At 47.8% G+C, this 26190-nt stretch overlaps 1 long non-coding RNA gene across 1 annotated transcript in view; it reads right to left on the reverse strand.

Annotated features, from left to right (window-relative positions):
• LOC137632881 (uncharacterized) overlaps positions 1-25863 on the reverse strand; it is a 108983-nt gene extending 83120 nt beyond the window's left edge. The window contains exon 1 of the long non-coding RNA XR_011042133.1: positions 25720-25863. This is a non-coding gene — a long non-coding RNA (uncharacterized lncRNA). The remainder of the gene's footprint in view (positions 1-25719) is intronic.
• Between the last annotated feature and the right edge of the window lie 327 nt (positions 25864-26190).

Consider the following 26190-nt stretch of genomic DNA (forward strand, 5'->3'; position numbering starts at 1 on the left):
TTCACGGCAATAATCCGAGGGTTTTGTCTTGGGTGAACAAGCATGCGCAACTTTAAGAAGCTCATATCATCCCCTTCAAATGGGGGATAGTAGCAAACACCTGTAGTTATATAGACCTAGCCAGGGAGGGGAGCTTCCCTACGCAACTCGCTATGCAGTAGCAGGTAGGCTTTCCTCCCTTGAAGCATTGTCTCGCATGTAAGGATTTGTTGGCCCAGTACGCAAGAACACAAACACCAGCCAGGTTCTAAAGGAGGTTGGCAAGTCAGGACTAGTAAACTACTTGTAGCTGTTTGTTGAGGCTCAACAGCCAGCGTCGGAGAACTCCGGCAAGCATCAGCAAACGCTGGCAAGGAGAGTGCCTCTCACCTGTAAGTATGGGTACAGGTAATAAGAGTAAGTACATGCTACCAAAGTAGCACGCACTTGAAGCAACCTTAGGCTGAAGCTCTGCGCACTGGCAAGTAGGGTCTCGCAAACTTGCAATAGGTAATATGGCGAGCAACCTGGGTTATTTGCAGATTTACGTCAGGCAGAAGATGGTGCACATCCCTGCGCATGACTCTCTGTGAGACTAAGGTCTTTGCGAAGTACTGTGCTCATGCTCGTCCTATCCCTCACAGAGGGTTGGCAAGTAGCCTTATGTCCTCCCCTCAGAAGGGGGCAAAAAGGTCTGTGCTGAGCTTGAAGAATAGCAGTTTCTTCTGGGTAAGAGGCTGAAACCATGAGCTGCAGGTCCTGAAGGATCAAGCCTCACAAAGCTCCTTGAGCTTAGTTGTGTCCAACAGGCACGATATAGGAAATAACCTGAGTTATAGCCTATGAGACTCATCAATTGGAGAAGCGGCGACTGCCAGCCGTTGGCAGGCATCCAAATCTGCAGCAGACCCTGAAGGGACACTGTTCACTAGTGAAAAACAGCAGTTTCTCCCTCGTAAGAGCATGAAACTATGAGGTGCAGGTCACAAAGGGCCTAGCATGGAGCTTTGTCGTGCCCAACAGGCACAATGTCAGCAATAACCACGAAGAATTATACCCTATGACACTTGTCGATTGGTGAAGCGGTAAACGCAAGCAGTCGTGCATTACCATCTATGCCAAAGACCCCAAAAGGGAAAATGCTTACGAGACTCGCTTTGTACATTGAGGATACGACGGAAAGGAGCTGGAACTGCAAGCAGTTGCCTAACTCCTTCGTAGCCAAGCTCCAAAAAGCTAGAGCGGGGCATAGACGAATCAGATTCCTGCCGGCAGAATCCCCATGGGGGGGGGGAGTACTCATACAAAGATCGTCCCACCCAGGGACGGGAAAGGTGACCAACACCTGTGGCGGATTTTTCAGCACTCCCCACAAGCGGGATGATAGCTGAACAGTGGCCGGTGGAGGGTAACTCGCCCTCAGAAGGGGAAGTTGCCCAACACCTGGAGGAGGACCTCCAGTAAGTGCACTCTGCTTCCCCTCAACGAGCTGAGCTCAAGTTGAAGATCAGCATGCAGAGCTGACGTGAAAGGGGAGGACACCCACCTGACTGGAAACGCGAGGGGAACCAGTCAGCCCATGCTCTCGTTCCTACACCAGAACTGCAGGAATAAAGGTGAGCAGAAGCAGAGAGCGGTGCAGATGACTGAAGCACCCTCAGAAACCATTCCTTAGTGGGAGAGACCCAAAGGCTCCAAGGGAGGTAGGAATTGACGCAAGTGGCAATAGAAGTAACTCGCCAGGTGGTGGCCACTGTAGCTTCGCTACGGGAAGCAACGGACTACGCACTTAAAGGAAGACCTGGGTCACATTTTGAAAAGAAGAAAGATTTTTAAGCTCTTTAGGCCCGCTGCTTTTAATCATAAGCCGGTTAAAAGGTTTTGATGGGAGAGCAGGACAACGTCTTTTCTCTACAGTACCAGCCTGAAAAAAAATCTGGAGCTCAGTTACTAGTGCAGGTGTGAGTGGGGTTACTCTACATTGGCTCCTCACTCCGCTAACTAGCGAAGTATTGTAACACCTCGCAAAAAGCTTAACAGTTGGTTTCAGATATCGGCGAAATATACCCCACTGTAAAGAGTATGAAGGTTTGTATATCGTACCGGAACAACACATTTTACACATTAAAAAGTAATAAAGTTTACATCTCTCCCAACCAACTACTGTACTGTACATACACCTCAAAATAGATATTGACATTTATTCAAAAACCAATAAATATTAAAACAAAATATCTATCTACATTTTCTAAACCAATACCTGTAGACTAAAAGACATGAATTCAATGAAAATTACAATACGTGAAATATTACGCTGAGGTCATTTAAAGGGAAATCAGTCATTATAAGACCACCCTCCCAAGAACACATCATATCATAAGTTCAAATAAACATAGTGGTAATACTGTACAGTAGTTCATTTGCTTTAAGATGCAATAACAAATTAATTCAAGTACACAACTAAAAAACCATAGCAACAACAACATTCTTGATACACCCAACAAATTCAATAAAATATTGGCATATATAATTCAAAGGGGAAACCATTTGACCTTGACCACAACCAGCTAGAATTTACAGTGTTCTTGTTAACAACTAGTAAAAATAGTCTTAAAAACTTGATACAGTAAGCAACAACTAATAATCTTCTTATCATTCACTAATGACAACTTTTCATTTGCAGAAAACCATAAATATGTTATTTTCATTAGTAAAATAAATTTTTGAATATACTTACCCGATGATCATGTAGCTGTCAACTCCGTTGCCCGACAGAAATCTACGGACGGGATACGCCAGCGATCGCTATACAGGAGGGGGTGTACTCACCAGCGCCATCTGTGGTCAGGTACTCCAGTACTTCTTGTCAACACCACCTCAATTTTTTCCTCGGTCCACTGGTTCTCTATGGGGAGGAAGGGTGGGTCAATTAAATCATGATCATCGGGTAAGTATATTCAAAAATTTATTTTACTAATGAAAATAACATTTTTCAATATTAATCTTACCCGATGATCATGTAGCTGATTCACACCCAGGGAGGTGGGTGAAAACCAGTATACATGTTAATCAAGAAGCTAAGTATCCCGTATTTCATTTTTATTAGTTATTCAAAATAACAAATAAAATAGATAAGTACCTGGTAAGGAAGTCGACTTGAACCATTACTCTGCCTTTAATAAGTACGTCTTCCTTACTGAGCGCAGCGGTCCTCTTAGGATGCTGAACGACTCTTAGGTGCTGAAGTATAAAGGGCTGCAACCCATACTAAAGGACCTCATCACAACCTCTAACCTAGGCGCTTCTCAAGAAAGAATTGACCACCCGCCAAATCAACTAGGATGCGGAAGGCTTCTTAGCCGACCGTACAACCCAAAACAACAATAAAAGTATTCAAGAGAAAGGTTAAAAAGGTTATGGGATTATGGGAATGTAGTGGCTGAGCCCTCACCTACTACTGCACTCGCTGCTACGAATGGTCCCAGGGTGTAGCAGTTCTCGTAAAGAGACTGGACATCTTTGAGATAGAATGATGCAAACACTGACTTGCTCCTCCAATAGGTTGCATCCATAACACTCTGCAGAGAACGGTTCTGTTTGAAGGCCACTGAAGTAGCCACAGCTCTCACTTCATGTGTCCTTACCTTCAGCAAAGCAAGGTCTTCTTCCTTCATATGAGAATGAGCTTCTCTAATCAGAAGCCTTATGTAGTAAGAAACTGCGTTCTTAGACATAGGCAGTGAAGGTTTCTTAATAGCACACCATAAGGCCTCCGATTGTCCTCGCAAGGGTTTTGACTTTTTAAGATAGTACTTAAGAGCTCTGACAGGGCAAAGTACTCTCTCCCGCTCGTTACCCACCATGTTGGATAGGCTAGGTATTTCGAACGATTTAGGCCAAGGACGTGAAGGAAGCTCGTTTTTAGCCAAAAAACCGAGCTGCAAGGAACATGTAGCCGTTTCAGATGTGAAACCTATGTTCCTGCTGAAGGCGTGAATCTCACTTACTCTTTTGGCTGTTGCAAGGCAAACGAGGAAAAGAGTATTTAGAGTGAGGTCCTTGAAAGAGGCTGACTGGAGAGGTTCAAATCTTGATGACATAAGGAACCTTAGGACCACGTCTAGATTCCAGCCTGGAGAGGACAACCGACGTTCCTTAGAGGTCTCAAAAGACCTAAGGATGTCCTGCAGATCTTTGTTGGTGGAAAGATCCAAGCCTCTGTGGCGGAAAACCGCTGCCAACATACTTCTGTACCCCTTGATCGTAGGAGCTGATAGAGATCTAACATTCCTTAGATGTAACAGGAAGTCAGCAACTTGGGTTACAGTGGTACTGGTAGAGGAAACTGCATTGGCCCTGCACCAGCTTCGGAAGACTTCCCATTTAGATTGATAGACTCTGCGAGTGGATATCCTCCTTGCTCTGGCAATCGCTCTGGCTGCCTCCTTCGAAAAGCCTCTAGCTCTTGAGAGTCTTTCGATAGTCTGAAGGCAGTCAGACGAAGAGCGTGGAGGCTTGGGTGTACCTTCTTTACGTGAGGTTGACGCAGAAGGTCCACTCTTAGAGGGAGAGTCCTGGGAACGTCGACCAGCCATTGCAGTACCTCTGTGAACCATTCTCTTGCAGGCCAAAGGGGAGCAACCAACGTCAGCCGTGTCCCTTTGTGAGAGACGAACTTCTGAAGAACCCTGTTGATGATCTTGAACGGCGGGAATGCATACAGGTCGAGGTGGGACCAATCCAGCAGAAAGGCATCCACGTGAACTGCTGCCGGGTCTGGAATCGGGGAACAGTACAATGGGAGCCTCTTGGTCATCGAGGTAGCGAACAGATCTATAGTTGGCTGACCCCACAGGGCCCAAAGTCTGTTGCAAACGTTCTTGTGAAGGGTCCACTCTGTGGGGATGACTTGACCCTTCCGGCTGAGGCGATCTGCCGTAACATTCATATCGCCCTGAATGAACCTCGTTACCAGCGTGAGCTTTCGACTTTTTGACCAAATGAGGAGGTCCCTTGCGATCTCGAACAGCTTCCTCGAATGAGTCCCTCCCTGCTTGGAGATGTACGCCAAGGCTGTGGTGTTGTCGGAGTTCACCTCCACCACCTTGTTTAGCTGGAGGGACTTGAAGTTCATTAAGGCCAGATGAACCGCCAACAACTCCTTGCAATTGATATGAAGCGTTTCCTGTTCCTGGTTCCATGTCCCCGAGCATTCCTGTCCGTCCAATGTCGCGCCCCAGCCCGAGTCTGATGCGTCCGAGAAGAGATGATGGTCGGGGGTCTGAACAGCTAACGAGAGACCCTCCTTGAGAAGAATGCTGTTCTTCCACCACGTTAGAGTAGCCCTCATCTCTTTGGAAACAGGAATTGAGACCGTCTCGAGCGTCATATCCTTGTTCCAGTGAGCTGCCAGATGGTACTGAAGGGGGCGGAGGTGGAGTCTCCCTAACTCGATGAACAGGGCTAGCGATGAAAGAGTCCCTGTTAGACTCATCCACTGCCTCACCGAGCATCGGTTCCTCCTCAGCATGCTCAGGATGCACTCCAGGGCTTGGTTGATTCTTGGGGCCGACGGAAAAGCCCGAAAAGCTCGACTCTGAATCTCCATACCCAGGTAAACGATGGTCTGGGAAGGAACGAGCTGGGACTTCTCTAAATTGACCAAGAGGCCCAGTTCCTTGGTCAAATCCAAAGTCCATCTGAGACTCTCCAGACAGCGACGACTTGTGGGAGCTCTTAAAAGCCAGTCGTCTAAATAAAGGGAGGCTCTGATGTCTGCCAAGTGAAGGAATTTCGCAATATTCCTCATCAGTCGCGTAAACACAAGAGGTGCCGTGCTCAGGCCAAAGCACAGGGCTTGGAACTGGTACACAACCTCTCCAAAGACTAATCTCAGAAAAGGTTGGGAGTCTGGATGGATGGGAACGTGAAAGTAGGCGTCTTTCAGATCTAACGAGACCATCCAGTCCTCCTGCCTGACCGCTGCTAGGACCGACTTCGTCGTCTCCATTGTGAACGTCTGCTTGGTGACATAAGCATTGAGCGCACTGACGTCCAGCACCGGTCTCCAACCTCCTGTCTTCTTGGCCACCAGGAAGAGACGGTTGTAAAAGCCCGGGGATTGATGGTCCCGAACTATCACCACTGCCTCCTTCTGTAGCAGGAGCGACACCTCTTGTTGTAACGCTAGCCTCTTGTCCTTCTCCTTGTAGTTGGGAGAGAGGTTGATGGGAGATGTGGTCAGAGGGGGATTGCGGCAGAACGGAATTCTGTATCCCTCCCTTAGCCACTTGACAGACTGAGCGTCTGCACCTCTGCTCTCCCAGGCTTGCCAGAAGGTCTTGAGTCTGGCTCCTACAGCTGTCTGGAGAGGAAGGAAGTCAAAGCTTGCTTTTCGTGGACTTGGCACCTTTCTTGGACTTGCCCCGGTGACTGTCTGCACGGGTACTTCCTCTACTGGAGGCTCTGCCACGAAAGGGCGGAATGAATCTGGTAGCAGGTGTATCAGCCACAGGAGTGCGGTAAGATCTCGGCACGGAAGGTAAGGTTTTAGCCTTACGTGCTGAAGAAGCCATGAGGTCATGCGTATCTTTCTGGATAAGAGCCGCAGCCATCCCCTTGATTAACTCCTCCGGAAACAGGAACTTGGAGAGAGGAGCAAACAGCAACTCTGATCTCTGGCAAGGGGTGATACCAGTCGATAAGTAGGAGCATAGATGTTCCCTTTTCTTGAGGACTCCTGAGACAAAAATAGACGCAAGTTCGCCAGAACCATCGCGAATTGCTTTGTCCATACTGGACATGATCAGCATGGCCGATTCTTTGTCAGAAGGAGCAGTCTTCCTGCTTAAGGCCCCCAGGCACCAATCGAGGAAGTTAAAAATTTCGAAGGCGCGAAAGACTCCCTTCATCAAGTGGTCCAGATCAGAAAAGGACCAGCAGACCTTCGAGCGTCTCATAGCCGACCTGCGGGGAGAGTCAACCAAACTTGAGAAGTCGGCCTGGGCAGAGGCAGGAACCCCCAAGCCAGGTTCCTCTCCCGTGGCATACCAGACGCCCGACTTAGAAGCCAGCTTAGGAGGAGGAAACACAAAAGAGGTCCTTCCCAGTTGCTGCTTGGACTGCAACCAATCCCCTAAAACCCTCAAAGCTCTCCTTGATGATCTGGCGAGGACAAGCTTGGTGTAGGCAGGCGTAGTAGACTGCATGCCTAGAGAAAACTCGGAGGGAGGAGAACGAGGGGTTGCAGACACGAAGTGTTCAGGGTACAACTCTCTGAACAGAGCCAGGACCTTGCGAAAGTCTAAGGAAGGCGGCGAAGACTTATGTCCTTCCACATCAGATGTAGGATCATCCAGATGAGCAGCTTCATCCTCAGAAACCTCATCGCCTGAGAGTTGAGTAGCGAGAGGTAAAGGTAAAGGTAGAGCGGCAGGCTGAATGGCTGAATCCTGCAGAACGGGTGCATGCGTACTTGCGGATCCATCATCATGCCTCTGCTGAATAGACTGAGGGCTGGCAATGACAAAGGCAGAGGGCTGGAGTGAGGGAGGTTCTGCGGTGGTCTGAGGAGCAAGCGAAGTGGTCAGAAGCGAATGCTGGAAGGCATGAGGCTCATGCTGCATGGTATGCGGCTCATGCTGCATGGGATGAGGCTCATGCTGCATAGAATGCGGCTGCTGCATGGTAAGAGGCTCGTGCTGCATGTGTTGAGGAGGATGCCTCATAGCATGAGGCTCCTGCCTCAAGGGTTGCTCCTGCCTCAAGGGTTGAGGAGGTTGCTGCGCAGTATGAGGCTCCTGCCTCAAGGGTTGAGGAGGTTGCCGCATAGCATGAGGCTGCTGCCTCATGGGTAGAGGAGGTTGCCGCATAGCATGAGGCTCCTGCCTCAAGGGTTGAGGAGGTTGCCGCATAGCATGAGGCTCCTGCCTCATGGGTAGAGGAGGTTGCTGCATAGTGCTGGAACCTGGCAACTCCCGATGCGGCAGCTCACGCATGGAAGCAGGAGGAGCCGCAAGAACATGCGTCTGGCAGGGAGGACTGCGCAGAGGTGGAGGAGCGCTCGCAGGAGGAAGGGTGTTAACCTTCTCTGCCTGATACTCCTGCATCAAAGCCGCAAGCTGAGACTGCATAGTCTGCAGCATAGACCACTTGGGGTCCACAGAAGTTGGAGCAGAGGCCTGTTGAGGCACCACTCTACCTCTCTTAGGAGGTGTGCAGTCATCAGATGACTGCGGCGAGTCCGAACTGGCCCAGTGGCTACACCTGGGCCGTTGGACTAGCTCGGAAGGGACCTTACGTTTGAGAGGTCGTGAGACCTGGGTCCACCGTTTCCTCCTGGAAACCTCTTCCGCAGACGAGGAATTTAAGGGCTCATTCGTCTGGGAGTGGAAGTGACGATCTCTATCAGATACGCCCGCAACCACTGAGGATACAACTGTGCGCCGATCAAGGCCTGCCGAACCCTTTTGCCCTTCGACGTTGCTTCTCCCCTGGGCTTGGGAGCTTGCAAGAGGTCCCGGACTGGGAGGACGACTGGCACGCACAGAAGTATCCTCATGCGCAACACTGACACTGACACTAGGCACAGCACTGGCACTAACACTTCCCACTGCACTCTTCACTTTAAGTTCCTTGACATCTGCCAAGAGAAGATTGTGGTCACTAACTAACGACTCCACCTTATCACCAAGAGCCTGAATGGCGCGCAACATATCCGTCATATCAGGCTGAGCACTCGTAGCAGGTTCGGGGGTCACCACCACAGGGGAAGGAAAAGGTTGAGGGGCATGGGGAGAGGAATAAACCAAAGAGCGAGAAGAACTCCTCCTAACTCTCTCCCTCTCTAACCTAGTTGTATATTTGAGGAATTCATTAAATTCGAATTCCGAAAGCCCAGCACATTCCCCACATCGATCTTCCAATTGACAGGATTTTCCCCTACAATCGGAACAAACGGTGTGAGGATCAACAGAGGCCTTCGGAAGACGCCTATTACAAGTCCTAACACTACATCGCCTAAATTTAGGAGCTTGAGAGTGGTCGGACATCTTGAATTTAGAGAACAGTCAAGGGGGAATTCCAAAGTAAAGCAAAGATCGTTAACCAATAATTCAAATTAATTCCAAAAGCTATCTAAGCTAAGGGAAAAGCTTCCTGTACAGCGAAGGCTAAATTTTAGAGCAAATACTTCACCAAAACCGTGAACAAAGACTCCAAAATCAACAGCGTATCCATGTAGGTCTTGCCGGCCGCACGACAGAGGAAAAATTGAGGTGGTGTTGACAAGAAGTACTGGAGTACCTGACCACAGATGGCGCTGGTGAGTACACCCCCTCCTGTATAGCGATCGCTGGCGTATCCCGTCCGTAGATTTCTGTCGGGCAACGGAGTTGACAGCTACATGATCATCGGGTAAGATTAATATTGAAAACTTGTGTATTAAAGCCTTGACAAGACGACACGATAAATACACAACGGGCAAGGTTCAGTGTTTGAAGAGGTTCAACTCGGAATCGACTATGGATTGTTTGAAGTGAATGATGGATCCGATATTCTAAATTCTAAAAAAAAATCCATTAACAAATGAAGGTCTGTGATTGGCCAAGAGAGTGAGATGACTTCACCAACTGGTCATTTGGTGCCAAGAAGTAACGTAAATTTTATTACATGAAAACAGTGCATTTACGGGAAAAGTTTTACTGATGAAACTGTTAGGATTCATATTGTGCATGTTTTACCATTATGTTTTCCCCAGTATATTTTCCACACCCTAATACCCCGGCTCCCATTGGGTAGCCCCATTATTGGTGGAGATATCAAGGTATATCTTATCAATTATTTATTAGCCCCAAAAACAAAAGTAATTTTCAAAGAAAAATTACAAATTCGAAGATAATTTGTATTTTTCCTAACCATACAAACCTTAGCTATTTACAAAGGGTTTACTTTTAGCGCAGCTGAAATGACGAGCCAATAGTTTTTAACGAGGGTTAATTACCCCCGCGCTAGTTAGCGGGGGGTGGGGAAGGGTAGCTTGCTACCCCTCCCCCCTCCACACACCGGTGACTTGCTTCACTTCACTTAGAGGTAGGACTTGACTTGGGGGTCAGGGATGGCGGGCACATATGTGTAAATAGCTAAGGTTTGTATGGTTAGGAAAAATACAAATTATCTTCGAATTTGTCATTTGTTCCGTAACCGAAATACAAACCACGCTATTTACAAAGGGTGACTTACCCCTTAGGAAGGGTGGAAAGTCCCCAGCCTTACTGACTTCGGCTAGCCCGGGGGCTCGATCCCTCAGTGAGCAGCACTAGAGAGAGGGAGCCCCTGTACCTCACAGGTTCCTAGCATCGCTAGGAACGAGTGGCCTACATAAGCAGTGTGAGGAGGAGAGTGTAACTCGTCCTATGAAGTTGACCTTGAGACCTTCAGATAGGAATTCTAGGATAGGACGTTCCCCATACCACCTCGTCAGGGTATGGGAGACGCAACAGTATTAAGCTTAATACTAGGAGCACAAAGAAGCATGGGTTACCTGCAGAGGTCGAGGTCAGCTATGCGAGGACCAGGATGCTGCTTCCCCAAGAGAGGGGAGAATGAAGAAAGAAGTAAGGGTCAGACATACTCTTTCATTCACGCAGACTAAGACCGGGTAACAACGCCCTCAACCTACTGCTACTTGTCCAAAAAGGAGCCTGAGGTTAGACCAGCTGTTGTGCAGCCACCAAAGGGCCGATAGAGAACGTATCGAGGCTCCTGTGGGTCACGTCTTGCAGGTAGTGGGCTGTAAGGTCGTTTGACGCTTCCAGACCCCAGCTTGAAGTACCTGCGTCACAGAGAAGTTTCTCTTGAAGGCCAGGGATGTAGCAATACCCCTGACATCGTGGGCCCGAGGGCTACGTGACAGAGGAGGGTCAGGATTCAGGGCATGGTGGATAACCCTTCGAATCCAAGCTGAGATGGTGTTCCTGGTGACCCTCCTCTTTGTCCTGCCTGTGCTCACAAACAAAGCTCGCACATGAGGACGGACTGCAGCCGTTCTCTTCAAGTAGTACCTCAGACACCTCACTGGGCATAGTAGCAGCTGGTCTGGGTCGTTTGTTACAAAACGGAGACTCGCGATCCTGAAAGAGTCGAACCGAGGATCCGGCACTCCAGGATTCTGAGTCTTGGCCACAAACTCAGGGACGAACCTGAACGTTACCTCCCCCATCCCCTTGAATGGGCGATGTCGTACGAGAGACCATGAAGTTCACTAACTCGCTTGGCCGAGGCCAAGGCGAGTAGGAAAGCCGTCTTCCAAGACAGGTGGCGATCGGAGGCCTGGCGTAATGGCTCGAAGGGAGGTCTCTTGAGAGACCTGAGGACTCGAACCACGTTCCAAGGAGGGGGTCTCACTTCCGACTGGGGGCAGGTAAGCTCATAGCTACGTATGAGTAAAGAGAGTTCTAGCAAATGAAGAAATATCCACGCCCTTCAATCTGAAGGCCAAGCTTAAGGCTGAGCGATAGCCTTTCACTGCCGAGACAGAAAGGCGCATTTCTTCTCGCAGATACACGAGGAAGTCCGCTATTGCTGGAATAGTGGCATCGAGTGGAGAGATACCCCTTCCACGACACCAACCACAAAAGACTCTCCACTTCACTTGGTAGACTCCCTCAGAGGACCTTCGCAGGTGCCGAGACATTCTCTCCGCAACCTGTTGCGAAAAGCCTCTCTCCGCGAGGAGACGCTGGATAGTCTCCAGGCGTGAAGCCGAAGCGAGGCTACGGCCCTGTGAGGGACACCGGAGTGGGGTTGTCTGAGAAGCTCGTGTCGTGGAGGAAGCTCCCTTGGGAGTTCCGTCAGGAGTTGCAGAAGGTCCGGAAACCATTCCGCGTGATGCCATAGCGTAGCTACTAGAGTCATGGAACAGTTGACCGATAGTCTGGTCCTGTTGAGCACCCTTCTCATCAGACAGAATGGTGGGAAGGCGTACACGTCGATGTTGTCCCACCGTTGCTGGAAAGCATCTTGCCAGAGTGCCTTGGGGTCCGGGACTGGTGAGCAGTACAGGGGCAGCTTGAAGTTCAAGGCTGTCGCGAACAAGTCCACCGTCGGGGAACCCCACAAAGTCAGGACTTTGTTGGCTATCTGAGGATCCAAAGACCACTCGGTACTCACTATCTGCGAAGCCCTGCTCAGACTGTCGGCGAGCACATTCCTCTTGCCAGGAATGAAGCGAGCTGATAGTGTTATCGAGTGGGTTTCGGTCCACCTCAGAGTCTCTACTGCAAGATGGGATAGCTGTTGCGAAAAAGTGCCTCCCTGCTTGTTGATATAAGCCACTACCGTGGTGTTGTCGCTCATCACCACCACGGAGTGACCCGCCAGGAACCGTTGGAACTGCTGAAGAGCCAGAAAGACGGCCTTCAATTCTAGCAGGTTGATGTGTAGGCACTTTTCTGATTCTGACCAAAGGCCTGAGGCCCTCTGGTTCAGAACGTGCGCCCCCCACCCTTCTTTTGACGCGTGACGGGGGGGAGGACGAGAAGACTCACTCCCTTCCGCAGGTTCTCGTCGGCCAGCCACCACCGCAAGTCCGTCTGTTCCAGAGACCCCATTGGGATCAGAATGTCCGGGGAATCGGATCCTTGATTCCACCGGGACTTGAGCCGCCATTGAAGGGATCTCATCCTGAGGCGGCTGTTTGGAACCAGACGGGCCAGGGAGGATAGGTGGCCTAAGAGACGCAACCACGATTGGGCGGGGAGTTCTTTTCGCCTGAGGAAAGGTTCCGCCACCCTCCTCAGCCTTGCTATCCGGTCGTCTGATGGAAAGGCTTTGTGGAGATTGGTGTCTATTAGCATGCCTAGATAAACCAGTCGTTGGGACGGCTGCAGAGAGGACTTCGAGGTTTACCACGATCCCCAGATCCTGGCAAAGATCCAGAAGCCTGTCTCGGTGCCGAAGAAGGGTCGACTCCGAGTCTGCTAGGATCAGCCAATCGTCTAGGTAACGAAGGAGACGAATGCCGTTCCTGTGCGCCCAAGATGAAATCAGGGTGAACACTCTGGGGAACACCCGAGGAGCTGTGGAGAGACCGAAACACAGCACCTTGAACTGGTAGATCTTGCTGTCTAGGCAGAATCTCAGGTACTTCCTGGAAGACGGATGGATTGGGATCTGGAAGTACGTGTCCTTTAGATCCAGTGTACACATGAAGTCTTGTGGTCTCACCGCAAGTCTGACCGTGTCTGCTGTCTCCATGCTGAACCGGGTTTGTTTGACAAACCTGTTCAGAGCTGAGAGATCGATGATGGGTCTCCAGCCTCCAGTAGCCTTCTTTACAAGAAAGAGTCGACTGAAGAAGCCTGGGGAGCCGTCCACGACCTCCTGGAGAGCACCCTTCTCGAACATGGTCTCGACTTCGGCCTGAAGGGCCAGCCCCTTTGCCGATCCCGTGGCATAGGAGCTCAACGACACTGGATTCGCTGTCAGGGGAGGTTGAGATGACGTGAACGGGACGCGATAACCTTGGCCGATCACTGAGACCGTCCAAGCATTGGCCCCGTGTTGCTGCCACCTGCGGACGCAACGCTGAAGGCATCCCCCCACAGGTGGACACGCAGGGGGACTGCCACCCCTAGGGCTTGCGGCCGCGGCCGCCACCCCTAGGAGTCTTGCCTCCCCTGGAGGACTTACCGCCCCTCTTGACCTTGGCTGGAAAGGGCTGGGGCTTAGACACCACTTTCTTAGCTGCCGGTGCCTGTTTGGGAGCCTTACGAGGCTGTTGCTGCTGTTGTGGCGGGGCTGGAGGCTTATAAGGCCGAGTTGTAAGGGCCCTGTGGAGGAGGGAGTCCGTGCTGGATTTCCTCCACCTCTCAGCCGTTCGCTCCAAGTCTTGAGGCTCAAACAGGCTCTCCCCCAGAAGGGAAGCATGTCGGAGCCTACACACATCTACGGCGGGGACCTTCGGATGGAATCTCTCGGACACAGCATCGCGACGCTTCAACACCGAGTTGGCCCACAGGGTGGTAACCTGGTGCACCAAAAACTCGATGGAGCGGATGCCCGAGAGCAAGAAGGTCTCTAGGGCCTTCCTATTGGTCTCCTTGGACAAGTCCTCCGATCGCAATAGGATGCCCAGAGATCCTAGCCAGAAGTCCAGCCACGAAGTGGCCTGCATGGCACACTTAGCGACCTTCTCGTGGTTAAGGATCTCTGCCGCCGAGAACGACACCTGCCGGGCAGAGAGTTTCTCCAGGGGAACTCCCTTCGCCAGCTCCTCCACAGAGTGATGGAGAGGAAGAGCGAGGTTGTGCTCACCCAGGATCTCGAAATACCTCCTCTGCTGAAGGCGAGGAGGAGGGATGAGCTTGTTCCCGGCAGTGGAACGACTGGAGGAGGCAAGAATTGCGAGCTGAGCGTTGGCCCTAGCTCTGGCACTCTTCAGCCCCCGAGACCAGGGCAGAGCTGCACTGGTCTTAGGGGCCTTCCGAACGTCAAACACTTCATCCAGAATCGTGTCTTTGCCTTCACGGGGGGCGATGACTGGACCCGTAAGTCTGTTAAGTGTCCTTATCAGGCTTAAGACCTGCCAGAAAGAATGTTCGGACTCTTGCTGTTCTCCTCCCTGCGGGCTGGCAGCTAAGTCTCCTGCCCCAGGAATCTCTTCCTGGGGTGATACGTGGACATTCCCCTGGGTAGTCGTGGGTTCCTGACGAATCCTTGCAGAGGATTTAGGGACGGTCTTGGAATCCTTGGGTTCCCTCCTGGGAGGGATACAGGATCCCAACAACGAGGTTCGAGGGGCCCCTTCCTCACGAGACGATTCTCCTGCCTGAAGCGAAGTCTCCCCCCCTGGTGCCGAGGGGAAGACTACCGCCCCACTGGACTCGCCTAAGGACGGAAAGGCCTCATCCACGGGAGAAGGAGAGAGTACTCGTGCAGGAGAAGGGACCTTCGAGACCGACCTCTTGGGAACCAACTTTGCCCTGGGGGAAGTCACCGCGAAGTCCACTCCTCTCTTTCTCTTCAGCGTAGGAGAGACAGCCGCTGGTTTGTTACCCTGGCCGGCGAGTGCTGGTTTCATAACCCTCACTAACGCCCGTGCCAGCGGACCAAACCAAGTCTGCTGCTCCAAGGACACAGAGTCCGAAATCCTCGCTAAAGAGAAAGGGATCGGGCGATCCTTTTGGAGTGGACACGACGGTACCTGCCTGAAAAGAAGGTGGGGAAGAATGCTGTACTAACCTATCTTTGTCCTGCACTACCAACCTGTGCTTGGATGGAGGTGATCCCGAGTGCCGTCTAGGAGCACGCGTCCCTGCTGCTACCACCGGCTGTGGAATTCGCCGCGAACGATGGTCGCGCGAGGGCGAATGGTCGCGCGAGGGCGAATGGTCGCGCGGGCGCGCAGGTGGATGATCGCGCGGGCGCACAGGCGAGCAGTCGCGCGGGCGCGCAGGCGAGTGGGCGCGAGGGTGAGCAGGTAAATGAACACGTGTCCGAGGCGACGAACGCAAGCGTTGGCGCGACGGCGAGGGATCGTGCTGCCGCGTAGGTGAGGAAGATCGCTGGCGATGTAGATCCACAGGCGATCGATGACGAGCTGGTGAGTGCAGTCGCTCAAGTTGGCGATGGCGCGATGTGGTATGTCGACGCACTGGTGTGCGATGGTGAGCAGCATGTGCAGGTGAATGACCGCGTAATGGTAAGCGATGGCGAGCAGCATGCGCAGGTGAATGATCGCGTGATAGGGTGCGGTGGTGATCAGCATCCGCAGGAGGGCGATCGTTCAGTGTTGTGCGATGAGCAGCAGCATGCGTAAGCGGGCGATCGTGCAGGGGCAAGCGATGGCGAGCAGCATGCGCAGGTGAATGATCACGTGATGGGGTGCGATGGTGATCAGCATCCGCAGGAGGGCGATCGTTCAGGGTTGTGCGATGAGGAGCAGCATGCGTAAGCGGGCGATCGTGCAGGGTCGTGCGATGGCGAGCAGCATGCGCAGGAGGGCGATCGTGCAATGGCGAGCGATGGCGAGCAGCATGTGCAGGCGGGCGATCGCGCGATGGCGAGCTGGAAGCTGGTGAACCATGTTCCTTCAGGAGCGTTGGCGAACGTCGGCGCGCTAGTTGTCGCTGTTGAACAGGCGATACTAAGATCGCCTGTGCGCGATGGCAAGCAGGTGAACGCTGGCGAGGAGGTAATCACTGGCGCGTAGGTGATCGCTGGCGAGCTGGTGATCGCTGGCGAGCAGAAGGTCGATGCGTGTCCTGTGAGAGGACAGGTGGCGCGGCGCGTTCACGAGCAGGAACTGGAAGATCGCTGGCGCGTTGGCGAACATGCGTTTCTGACACGCGCAGCACGATGTTGCGTAGCCACAGGACCAGGCAGATGGTGAGCAGGGAGTTCAGCAGGAACTAAAGGGTGGTCAGAGACAGCAGGGCGAGGGTCCTCAAATGCGCGCTGACGCTCGGAAGAGAGCTGACGAGCAGGAGAGCGCTGACGAGGGGGGCGAACATCAGGAGAGAGCCGACGAGCAGGTGAGCGTCGGCGAGCAGGAGAGTCTTGGCGAGCAGGAGAGCGCTGGCGAGCAGGAGATCGCTGGCGAGCAGGTGAGCGCTGGCGAGCAGGTGAGCGCTGGCGAGCAGGAGAGCGCTGGCGAGCAGGAAAGCGCTGGCGAGCAGGAGAGCGCTGGCGAGCAGGAGAGCGCTTGTGCGCTAGCACTGCTCGCGTAAGGGAAGAATCCCTTAGCCCCGAAGGGACCGTTGCCCGTCGGGTGACGAGTTCTACAGAAGGCGAAGATCCGGCAGGAGATGGTGAGCGGTCTGCAGAGAGGTTCAAGGAGGGCGGAGCAGTAGGTTGAGGCTGACGAGGAGAGTCCCCCCCGGAGGACGAAGACCCAAAAAGGCGCCTCTTAGTCCCCCTGTAAGGGGAAGGGAGGCCCTTGTGGCGTAGAGGGCGGTGAGCCTTACGGCGGAGGCGGCCTCGGGGGAGATCGTCGGGACCATCGGTCCTCCGAAGGGGAGTCTCCGTCAAAACACTTCCCTCAGAAGGAAGCTGAGCAGCAGTCGAGACCGAAGGACTCACTTCCCCCTTCGAAGGATGTACGGAAGGAGGAGGAGAGCCTTGAGCACCATCACCAGCAACAGCACCTGCGGCGGAAGGCCCAGCCACGTCGCAGGCCTCTGTCACCACGACGTCGACAATAGACAGAGGGTCTACCTCTGCTACCACCGGCGACTGCTTAACAGCGGCCCCCAACGAGACAAGGTCAATAAGAGCGACCCTGGAGGGCAAGCCCTTAAGCCCCAGGGACGACCAAATCTGTAAAAGATCATCACTGGACAAGGCATTATCAATAACCTCCCCCGAAGGAGGAGGGGGAACCGCCTCGCTATGGGAGGCGACGCCCTCTCCCCCCACCGAAGGTAAGGAAACAGAACAAGGGCCTGCGCTCCCACTCGGACGACTCTCCTTAGGAGGCGGACGAGGGGGAGCTTCGGAGGAGGTTTGGGCGGAGGAAGAAGAGTCCCGAGAACCTTCCTCCTTCAAGGCTAACCCCGGAGAAGAACGGTCTCTCTTGGACTTCTTCTTACGCCGACGGCCAAACCTCTCCCACTGGGAGGCAGACCACTCCCTGCACTCACGGCACATGTTCTCCTGGTCACACCGTCGGCCCCGACATTGAGGGCAGAGGGTGTGTGGATCCGTATTAACGTCCGACATGAAAGTCCCACGAGGACGGCCGGCAACTCCAGGGCATGTACGCATAGTAAAAAAAATAACTGAAGGTCAACTTCCAACCAACACACATGCTGAAAAGAAAAAGCAGAAAATTAAAGGCTGTCACGAAGGCGATGAGCAGACACGTCTGATCACTGCCGAGCCAAAAGTGAAGTGAAGCAAGTCACCGGTGTGTGGAGGGGGGAGGGGTAGCAAGCTACCCTTCCCCACCCCCCGCTAACTAGCGCGGGGGTAATTAACCCTCGTTAAAAACTATTGGCTCGTCATTTCAGCTGCGCTAAAAGTAAACCCTTTGTAAATAGCGTGGTTTGTATTTCGGTTACGGAACAATTGGAGTTTTCCAATATGAAAAACATTTTTTATTAAAAAATTTTGTTCTGGACAGAACTATAATAAAACCAAATAAAGATACCTAAGGTTGTATTCAAGGGTAGTTACACAGTATACATGTAGGCTTACCAAATCTACAGCCATCACATAAAAAAAGATTATAACCTAAATCGTTTTATTATAGTTACGGATGGGGAAAGCTTTCCTAATAACAAACAGCTTTTTCCTACAGAAAAATGCCAGTTTTCTTTAAACATGACACTTATTTTCACTGCAAATAAATACTTATTGGAACACACACACACACACATATATATATATATATATATATATATATATATATATATATATATATATATATATACACAGTGAACCCTCGCTACTTCGCGGTTCGACAATCGCGGATTCACCACTTCGCGGGGTTTTCCCATAACCCATATATATATACATATCGCGGATTTTCCGGAAAATTCGAAAATACCGCGAAATCTGAAGATAACCAAATACGATATTTTGTTACCTGTAATTCCATTAATACTGTAATTATAGTAATATCTGCTCTTACTGATTGTTCATTGCATTACATATGATATATAATTCAGCACAGAAAGAAATAAAACACGAAAAGAGAATGTGATCATACGATAATTCAGTACGTAGTAAAATTAAATCGAACATGAAACGCAAATCAGATGCAGTCATACCATATTAGAATGGTGTGTACTGTAATGGATGTGCTTCTTTTCCATGAATCTTTTGTATGTATACGTACGTAGTACAGTACTGCATCCAATAATATTCTTTGTTGCAAAAATCACATTTCGAATAAGTACTGTAAGCGTACGAGAGAGAGAGAGAGAGAGAGAGAGAGAGAGAGAGAGAGAGAGAGAGAGAGAGAGAGAGAGGCGTAAAATAGCGTACGTACGTAAATTTTTATTATTATTGTTATTATTATTATTATTGTTGTTGTTGTTAATAAAATTATTATTGTTATTATTATTAATCATTATTATTATTATTATTACTGTACAGTATTATTATCATTATTTATTATTATTACGGTATTGTACTTAATCTACGTACGTTCAGTGTGCGCGGGACATCTTCTATGAGTAACCAACGCACCATAGTACTGTATAAGACGGGTTGTGATTGGTTCAAGCGCTGATAGATGACGAATCAAAACTCAAGTTTTGTTATCTAGCCTGTGATTGGTGTTTGGCCCGCATCTCCAACCCGCAGCATCAGAGTTCTCGCGGGACTGCATCGTTCACTTTCTCTTTCCGCGTATTGCTGAGTAGACGTTCTTAAGTTTGTGAAGTTGAATCTGTGCTGTGTGCGACTGTTTTAAGTTGAACTTTTTGTTGAACTTTCTGTTACAATGGCTCCCAAGCGTTCTGCTTCTAGTAAGGCTGGTAGTGAGCCTAAACGCCACCGAAGAATGATGACGATAGCTGAGAAGGTTACGCTTCTCGACATGATAAAAGATGGTAGAAGTTACGCGGCCGCCGGCCGCCATTTTGGCATCAACGAATCCACCGTTCGCTACATCAGGAAGGACGAGGCGAACATTAGAAAGACTGCTGCAATCACCTTTAGCAGATCAGCGAAGCGAGTCGTTACAACGCGTAATAAAACGATCGTACGCATGGAAGGTGCTTTAGCTGTGTGGATTGCCGACTGTCGGAAGAAGAACATAGCGTTGGATACGAACACCATCCGAACAAAGGCTTTGAGCTTGTATGAGAATTTTGCGGCAAAGGAACCTCATGACGACGATGGCGACCATGCTGAAGAAGATGATGATGTAGATGATCCTCAACCAGGGACCTCCACTGATTCCCAGCGTCAGAAACAACGTTTTTCCGCCAGCAAAGGATGGTTCGCGAAGTTTCAGAAACGCTTCGCCCTGAAAAGCGTTTCCCTGCATGGGGAGTCTGCTTCCGCTGACACTGCCGCTGCTGAAACTTACGTGAACCAGACTTTCAAGAACATTATCGCTGAAGGTGGATACAAGCCGGAACAAGTGTTTAATATGGATGAAACCGGCTTGTTTTGGAAGAGAATGCCGTCGCGAACTTTCCTGTTCAAAGAGGAAGCCAAAGCCTCTGGCTTTAAGGCATTCAAGGATCGCGTTACCCTCGTGATGTGTGGCAATGCTGCTGGATTTTTGTTAAAGCCGGGGCTTATTTATAAGTCGAAAAATCCTCGCGCTTTGAAAAACAAAAATAAGAATCTCCTTCCCGTGTACTGGATGCATAATCAAAAGGCATGGATTACGAAGATGCTGACCTCCAACTGGTTCCACCAGTGTTTCATCCCGCAAGTCCATGAATATCTCTTAGAGAAGGGCTTGCCATTCAAGATCCTTCTCCTTATGGATAACGCTGGTGGACACGCAACTGACCTGTCGCGTGAGGGCGTTCAGGTTGAGTTCCTGCCACCCAACACCACGTCATTAATTCAACCAATGGACCAGGGGGTTATCAGGGCGTTCAAGGCCCTCTACACGAAGAATACCTTGGCGGACCTCGTTGCGTGTGTGGATGCTGCCCAAGATGACGAGGATGAAGACTTCAACTTGAAGGCGTACTGGCGGCAGTACACCATAGCCACGTGCCTGCAGAATATTCAAAAGGCACTTCAAGAGATGAAACCTGCAACTGTAAATGCGAGCTGGAAGAAGCTGTGGCCCGATATTGTTTACGACGACAAGGGATTTACTCCGTCGGAAATCCAACACTCTGCAATACGGAAATCTGTGCAGTTGGCTGCCATAATTGGGGGTGACGGGTTTGGCGACATGACGACTGAAGACGTCGACGAGTTGTTGGACTGCCATTCCCAGCCCCTAACTGACGCAGATCTCGAAGACCTGACAAAATCGGCAAGTGAGGAAGAGAGTGAGGGTACCCAGGAAGAGACCCAAGAAAATGTAGAAGAAACGGGCTTAACATTAGAACGGCTCGCCAAGTTCTGCAACCATATGAAGGAGGCGAAAGAAATGTTGCAAGAGTGGGACGAGGATATGGTTCGCGCGATGCAATTCTGCAACAAGGTCGATGACATCACGACTCCCTACAGGATGCTCTTGGATCGAAAAAAGAAGCAGCGGCAACAACTTCCGATCACAATGTTTTTTCAGCCTCGCAAAAAAGAGCCAGTTCCTCCTGCTAGTACGCCTTCGGAAGAAATTGAAGAAGTTGAAGAGGTGTCCCAGGAAAAGACACCTCCGTCTGAAGAGACGTAAAATACTATCATTGACTGCACAGTAGAACACATCATCAGCTTCATCATCATCATTTCTACTGTGCAGCAAATTCATCGCCATCGTCATTCAAGTTTTTCTGGAACTTCTTTCGTGGTGAGTACAGTAACAATCTTTATTTTTTACTTTAACCTGTTTTATAGTTTAGTACTGTACGTACTGTATGCATTAAGTTAAAGGGAAGGTTTTAAAAGTCTACATGTTGTAACCTATCATATTTTTTTTGTTTAAAATTTACATTTACGTACGTAAAACAATCTCTCTCTCTCTCTCTCTCTCTCTCTCTCTCTCTCTCTCTCTCTCTCTCTCTCTCTCTCTCTCTCTCTCTCAAATTGTTTTCCTGCTTTGCTACGTACAAGTACTGTATAATTTATATTTGTAAGGTAACATATTTTGTAAATGCTTTGTACTGTAAATACTGTATGTACTGTATCATTATTTATCACTATCATCATGCGTGTTAAATGCCTTGTTTGTTCTGAGCGTGGTTGTTTACTGAGCGTACACGCCGTCGTTTCAGGCGGCGTCATAAAGAAAAAGATTTCATTTGGAAGTCCTAAGAAAAATACGTAAACTAAAACATTGGTAATAAAAAAATCAACATACAGTACTGTATAATCAATATAATCGATGCAAAAACTAACCATACGTACATATATGTGTACACTAAATGAGTTTGTTTCTTCATTATGATCAGAGATGAACGTAAACAAAACATTGGTTGCCATTTTTTATCGTGCTTTTTAGGTGTTTAGGAAACACATGATATAAAATCGCCTTTAATATTTGTGCCTGTTTTAGTTTAGGGTGCTGTAGTACATGCATTAAGTGTTCTGTACATTACAGGGTGTAAAGGGTGGTTTGTTAACAGTACTACGTACAAGGGAAGGTTTTAAAAGTCCGAATATACATGTTAAATAAATAGGTAAATATGCTGTCACTACTTCGCGGATTTTCACCTATCGCGCCCGCGTCTGGAACCTATCTACCGCGATAAACGAGGGTTCACTGTATATATATGTATCTATTTCCGTTGATACTGGGGGACCCTAAGTGGGAACCTGGGGTTTTGGGTGGGGAAACAAACACTGGGAAAATGGCATATAATGGTAAAACAAACCTTTTCTTCTCATAACATTATTTTCTTGGACAGATAATAAATCCATGGAAAACTGTACGAATTATCTATATCCTATACCGGTACTACTACTAAATTTTTCATTTTTTGGTTGACATTCTACGAAGCGGTTGTATTCGTTCCCTTTCCTTCGTATGTACATGCATGTTAGCCAACTTTAGAACTTCTGCGCATAAACCCCCCCCCCTCCTTTATTTTGCCCAATAGGATTACTAGTTTTCTTATAATCCATTCTCATTTTTACCTGCGATATTCAAGTATTTGACGCTTCTAATACCGTATGTATGTATTCGTTGCTGCAATACCCACGTGTACATATTTCTTTTTACTCACGACATTCAGATATACTACAAGACCTGATGCTTCTGATACCATTAGTATGTAATCGTTCATGTGATATCCACGTGTATATTTCTCATTCTCTTAAGTTAAAAGTCGTTTCTTCCGTTATTACAACATTTTAATGCATTTCCATAAAAATATTCATTCTTTCTTTTACTTTACCTTACTAATTGTTCGTCATATCTGTTTTTTGCCTGTTATTGCCGTATTACATTCAGTTTTCACATAGCAAATACTTGCTCTGAATGAGTTTAACTTTCAAGTTTACTTTACAGATGCCGTACTGTTACATTGATGTTTCTGTTAACCAGTCACGTAGCCGTACTTAGGGAAACTTATATAGGGGGGTTATATTTAACCGTTCATTTGTTATCACTTCAGTCCTTTCCAAACCCTTTTTATGTGTGTCAGCATGAATAACTAACAAGTTTCTGGGTGCGAATAATTTCATACCACAAAAATACAATGGCCGAAGTGTCGTACTTGGTTATCTTACAGGAAAGAGAAGCCCCATAGACGGTCCAATTATGAAGTCAGTCATTGATTTGTTTTAAATAAATTTTTGGGTCTGTAATTTTTAGATTTACAAAAATCTGTTGAATAATTACCAAGAAATAAGAAGCAATTAGGGATGGGGGCAGCTCAGAATGTACCGCTTGCCAGTATATAGGAGCTTGATGTTTTTCGTTCGCTTGCACACGGCAAAGCAAGAACCATTAGTTATTCTAAAATAAATATATATATATATATATATATATATATATATATATATATATATATATATATATATATATATACCGGGAGTAATTATCTAGGAAATAATAATCATTCATTAATGTTAGAATGCGTAGCTTAACATTACCTCTTGCCATTACAAACGGAACTTGACGTTTTCACTTTTTCACGAGCGAAGCTCGTGCACGGCGAAGTAAGAACCATTAGACTTAGGGTTAAACATTTTGAACAGAAAATATGTTTTCCTGTAGCAAATAATGTGATTTCACCAAAATTGACTATTTCAATTATACCAGTTTTAGTGACTGTGTAGTGGGGAACGAGGTAGTCGAACTGGTTTTTCTGTTAGTATGCAGTTGAAATGAAGGTCAAATTCGGTTAAATGACGTTATTTACTATAGGAAAACACATATTTTCTGTTCAAAATGTTTCCCCGTCCGTAAATACAATTGTACCCACTAAATTTCATGCACAAGACTATTTATTTTATTATATATGAACTAAGAAAGTTTACGGGTGTGCACTGGCATAGAACGACCATATACAGACGCAAATGGAAAGACATATTTGAGGCCTTTGCCCAGCAGTGGACTAGTAACAGCTAATGATAGTGATAATAATGATGATAATATGAACCCCATGCTGCTCACCTCACACGGTTTCATTCTTAATGTCAATACATTCTTTTTCATTGTGAAGCTTGATGTTGCTTTCATACCAACTTAGACCAAGTTGTAAATATGCAAAACTAACTGGAAAATATACTTTTTTAGGCTTTTAGGTAATTTTGTATATTATTCCATGCTAATGTAACCTAGGAAAAAAACTACTGTTTCTTACAGAAAAAATTACGATCTCTTCAAAAATGACACTCGTTTCCGTCGCAAATGAATAGTTTCAGAAATATGTATACATCTATATCCTACGATAATGGGGGACCCCCAGTGGGAACTCGGGGTTTTGGGTGGGGAAAACATACTGGGGAAACGAAATATAATTGTTTTCCTATAGTAAATAACGTGAATTAAGCTAATTTTGATGTTCATTTCAATGGGAAACAAACAGATCAACCAATTCGGATAACTTTAAGATGAATGGTGTCACTTCTCTTACGAACGAACGATAACAATAGCAACGTTACCAATAATACACAGTGTTACCAACGTTGACGTATGGTACACAGAGTTACCAACGGCACGTTGACATTACTAAAGATAGTAATGATAAATATTTCCATATATTAAATAATTTCTCCATATAAGTTTTACTCAATATATAAAATGTACAAAAAGGGCACAGAACCTAACAAACCCACCTAACCTAGCCTAGTAGTATGACAGGTCACAAAATAACATTTGATCTACATCGGACGTTGGCAACACTGGTTACTGTATTTTTTCATGACACATTCTTTGCAACGGCGCCTCCAAAGTTTATCCAGATATAGTTTTGTATTTTCCTCCAGTTATTATAATTTAAAGAAGGAAATGTATAGAGAAGAAAAGGCTTGTTTTACGTTTATATATCGATTCCCCAGTATGTTTTCCCCACCCAAAACCCCGAGTTCCCACTGGGGGTCCCCCATTATTGGAGGATATAGATGTATATTTATTTCTGAAACTATTAATTTGCGACGGGAACGAGTGTCATTTTCGAAGAGAGCGTAATTTTTTCTAGAAGAAACAGTAGTTTTTCCCTAGGTTACATTAGAATGGAATAATATACAATGAAACCGGCTTTTACTTGCATAAACTGTTGTGGGTCTTAACCAGTAGGCCCAGACAGTTTCATTGCTAAATCTTGCAAAAATCACAGCATTTTTAATGAATAAACAAATTATGAATTTCCAATCTCCGTAAACACCTAACAAAGTGCATTTAATGAGGGCTTGGCTACACACGACACGGAATTTCACGGCTTACACACCTACGGTACAGATAACATGATAAAAGCCTTTAGGTATACACACCTACACAATAGAGTAAGCCTACAGATCCAATCCACGAATGTTTAAGGGGCTTGTGTGCCAATGACGTGTAAAGTACGCCATTTTTTTTAGTATTAAGCAGTCCCACCAGTAACATAACAATTAAAACCGTGGTAGCCTACGCCATGACGAATATTTAGGCTACCCTCTTAAGTAGTCATTAGGTAATTCATCCAACAAAACCCAACAAATAAAAATCCTCACCTTGAAGTAGAAAGTAGAATCAAATGACGCGGATTTTAAATAACGATTAATAGGAATAGAATAATCACTAAACACGAGACAAGGATAACTTTCGATAACAACTACACACAAGGAGGGAAGACCACAGGTTGTCTACGGACGCTTAGTTACTATTTCCTTGTGTCATTTGTTTACAATTGTCTTTATGCGAAGTCAAAGAAAACTCTTTCTTTTATCGGAGAGTCTAAGTTATTTAGTATTCTAAAAAATATTATTATTATTATTATTATTATTATTATTATTATTATTATTATTATTATTATTATTATTATTATTATTATTATTATTATTAGCTAAGCTACAACCTTAGGTTGACTACTGTATCTCCATCTTCCACAATCTACCCAAAGTGCAAATTGAGATTTTACAAACACAATAAACAGATGAGTAAGACCAATACAATGTGTTACATCCTGAGAAAAGAACACTCCT

This window comes from Palaemon carinicauda, chromosome 42, assembly GCF_036898095.1.
Source record: "Palaemon carinicauda isolate YSFRI2023 chromosome 42, ASM3689809v2, whole genome shotgun sequence".
Taxonomy (NCBI): Eukaryota; Metazoa; Arthropoda; class Malacostraca; order Decapoda; family Palaemonidae; genus Palaemon; species Palaemon carinicauda.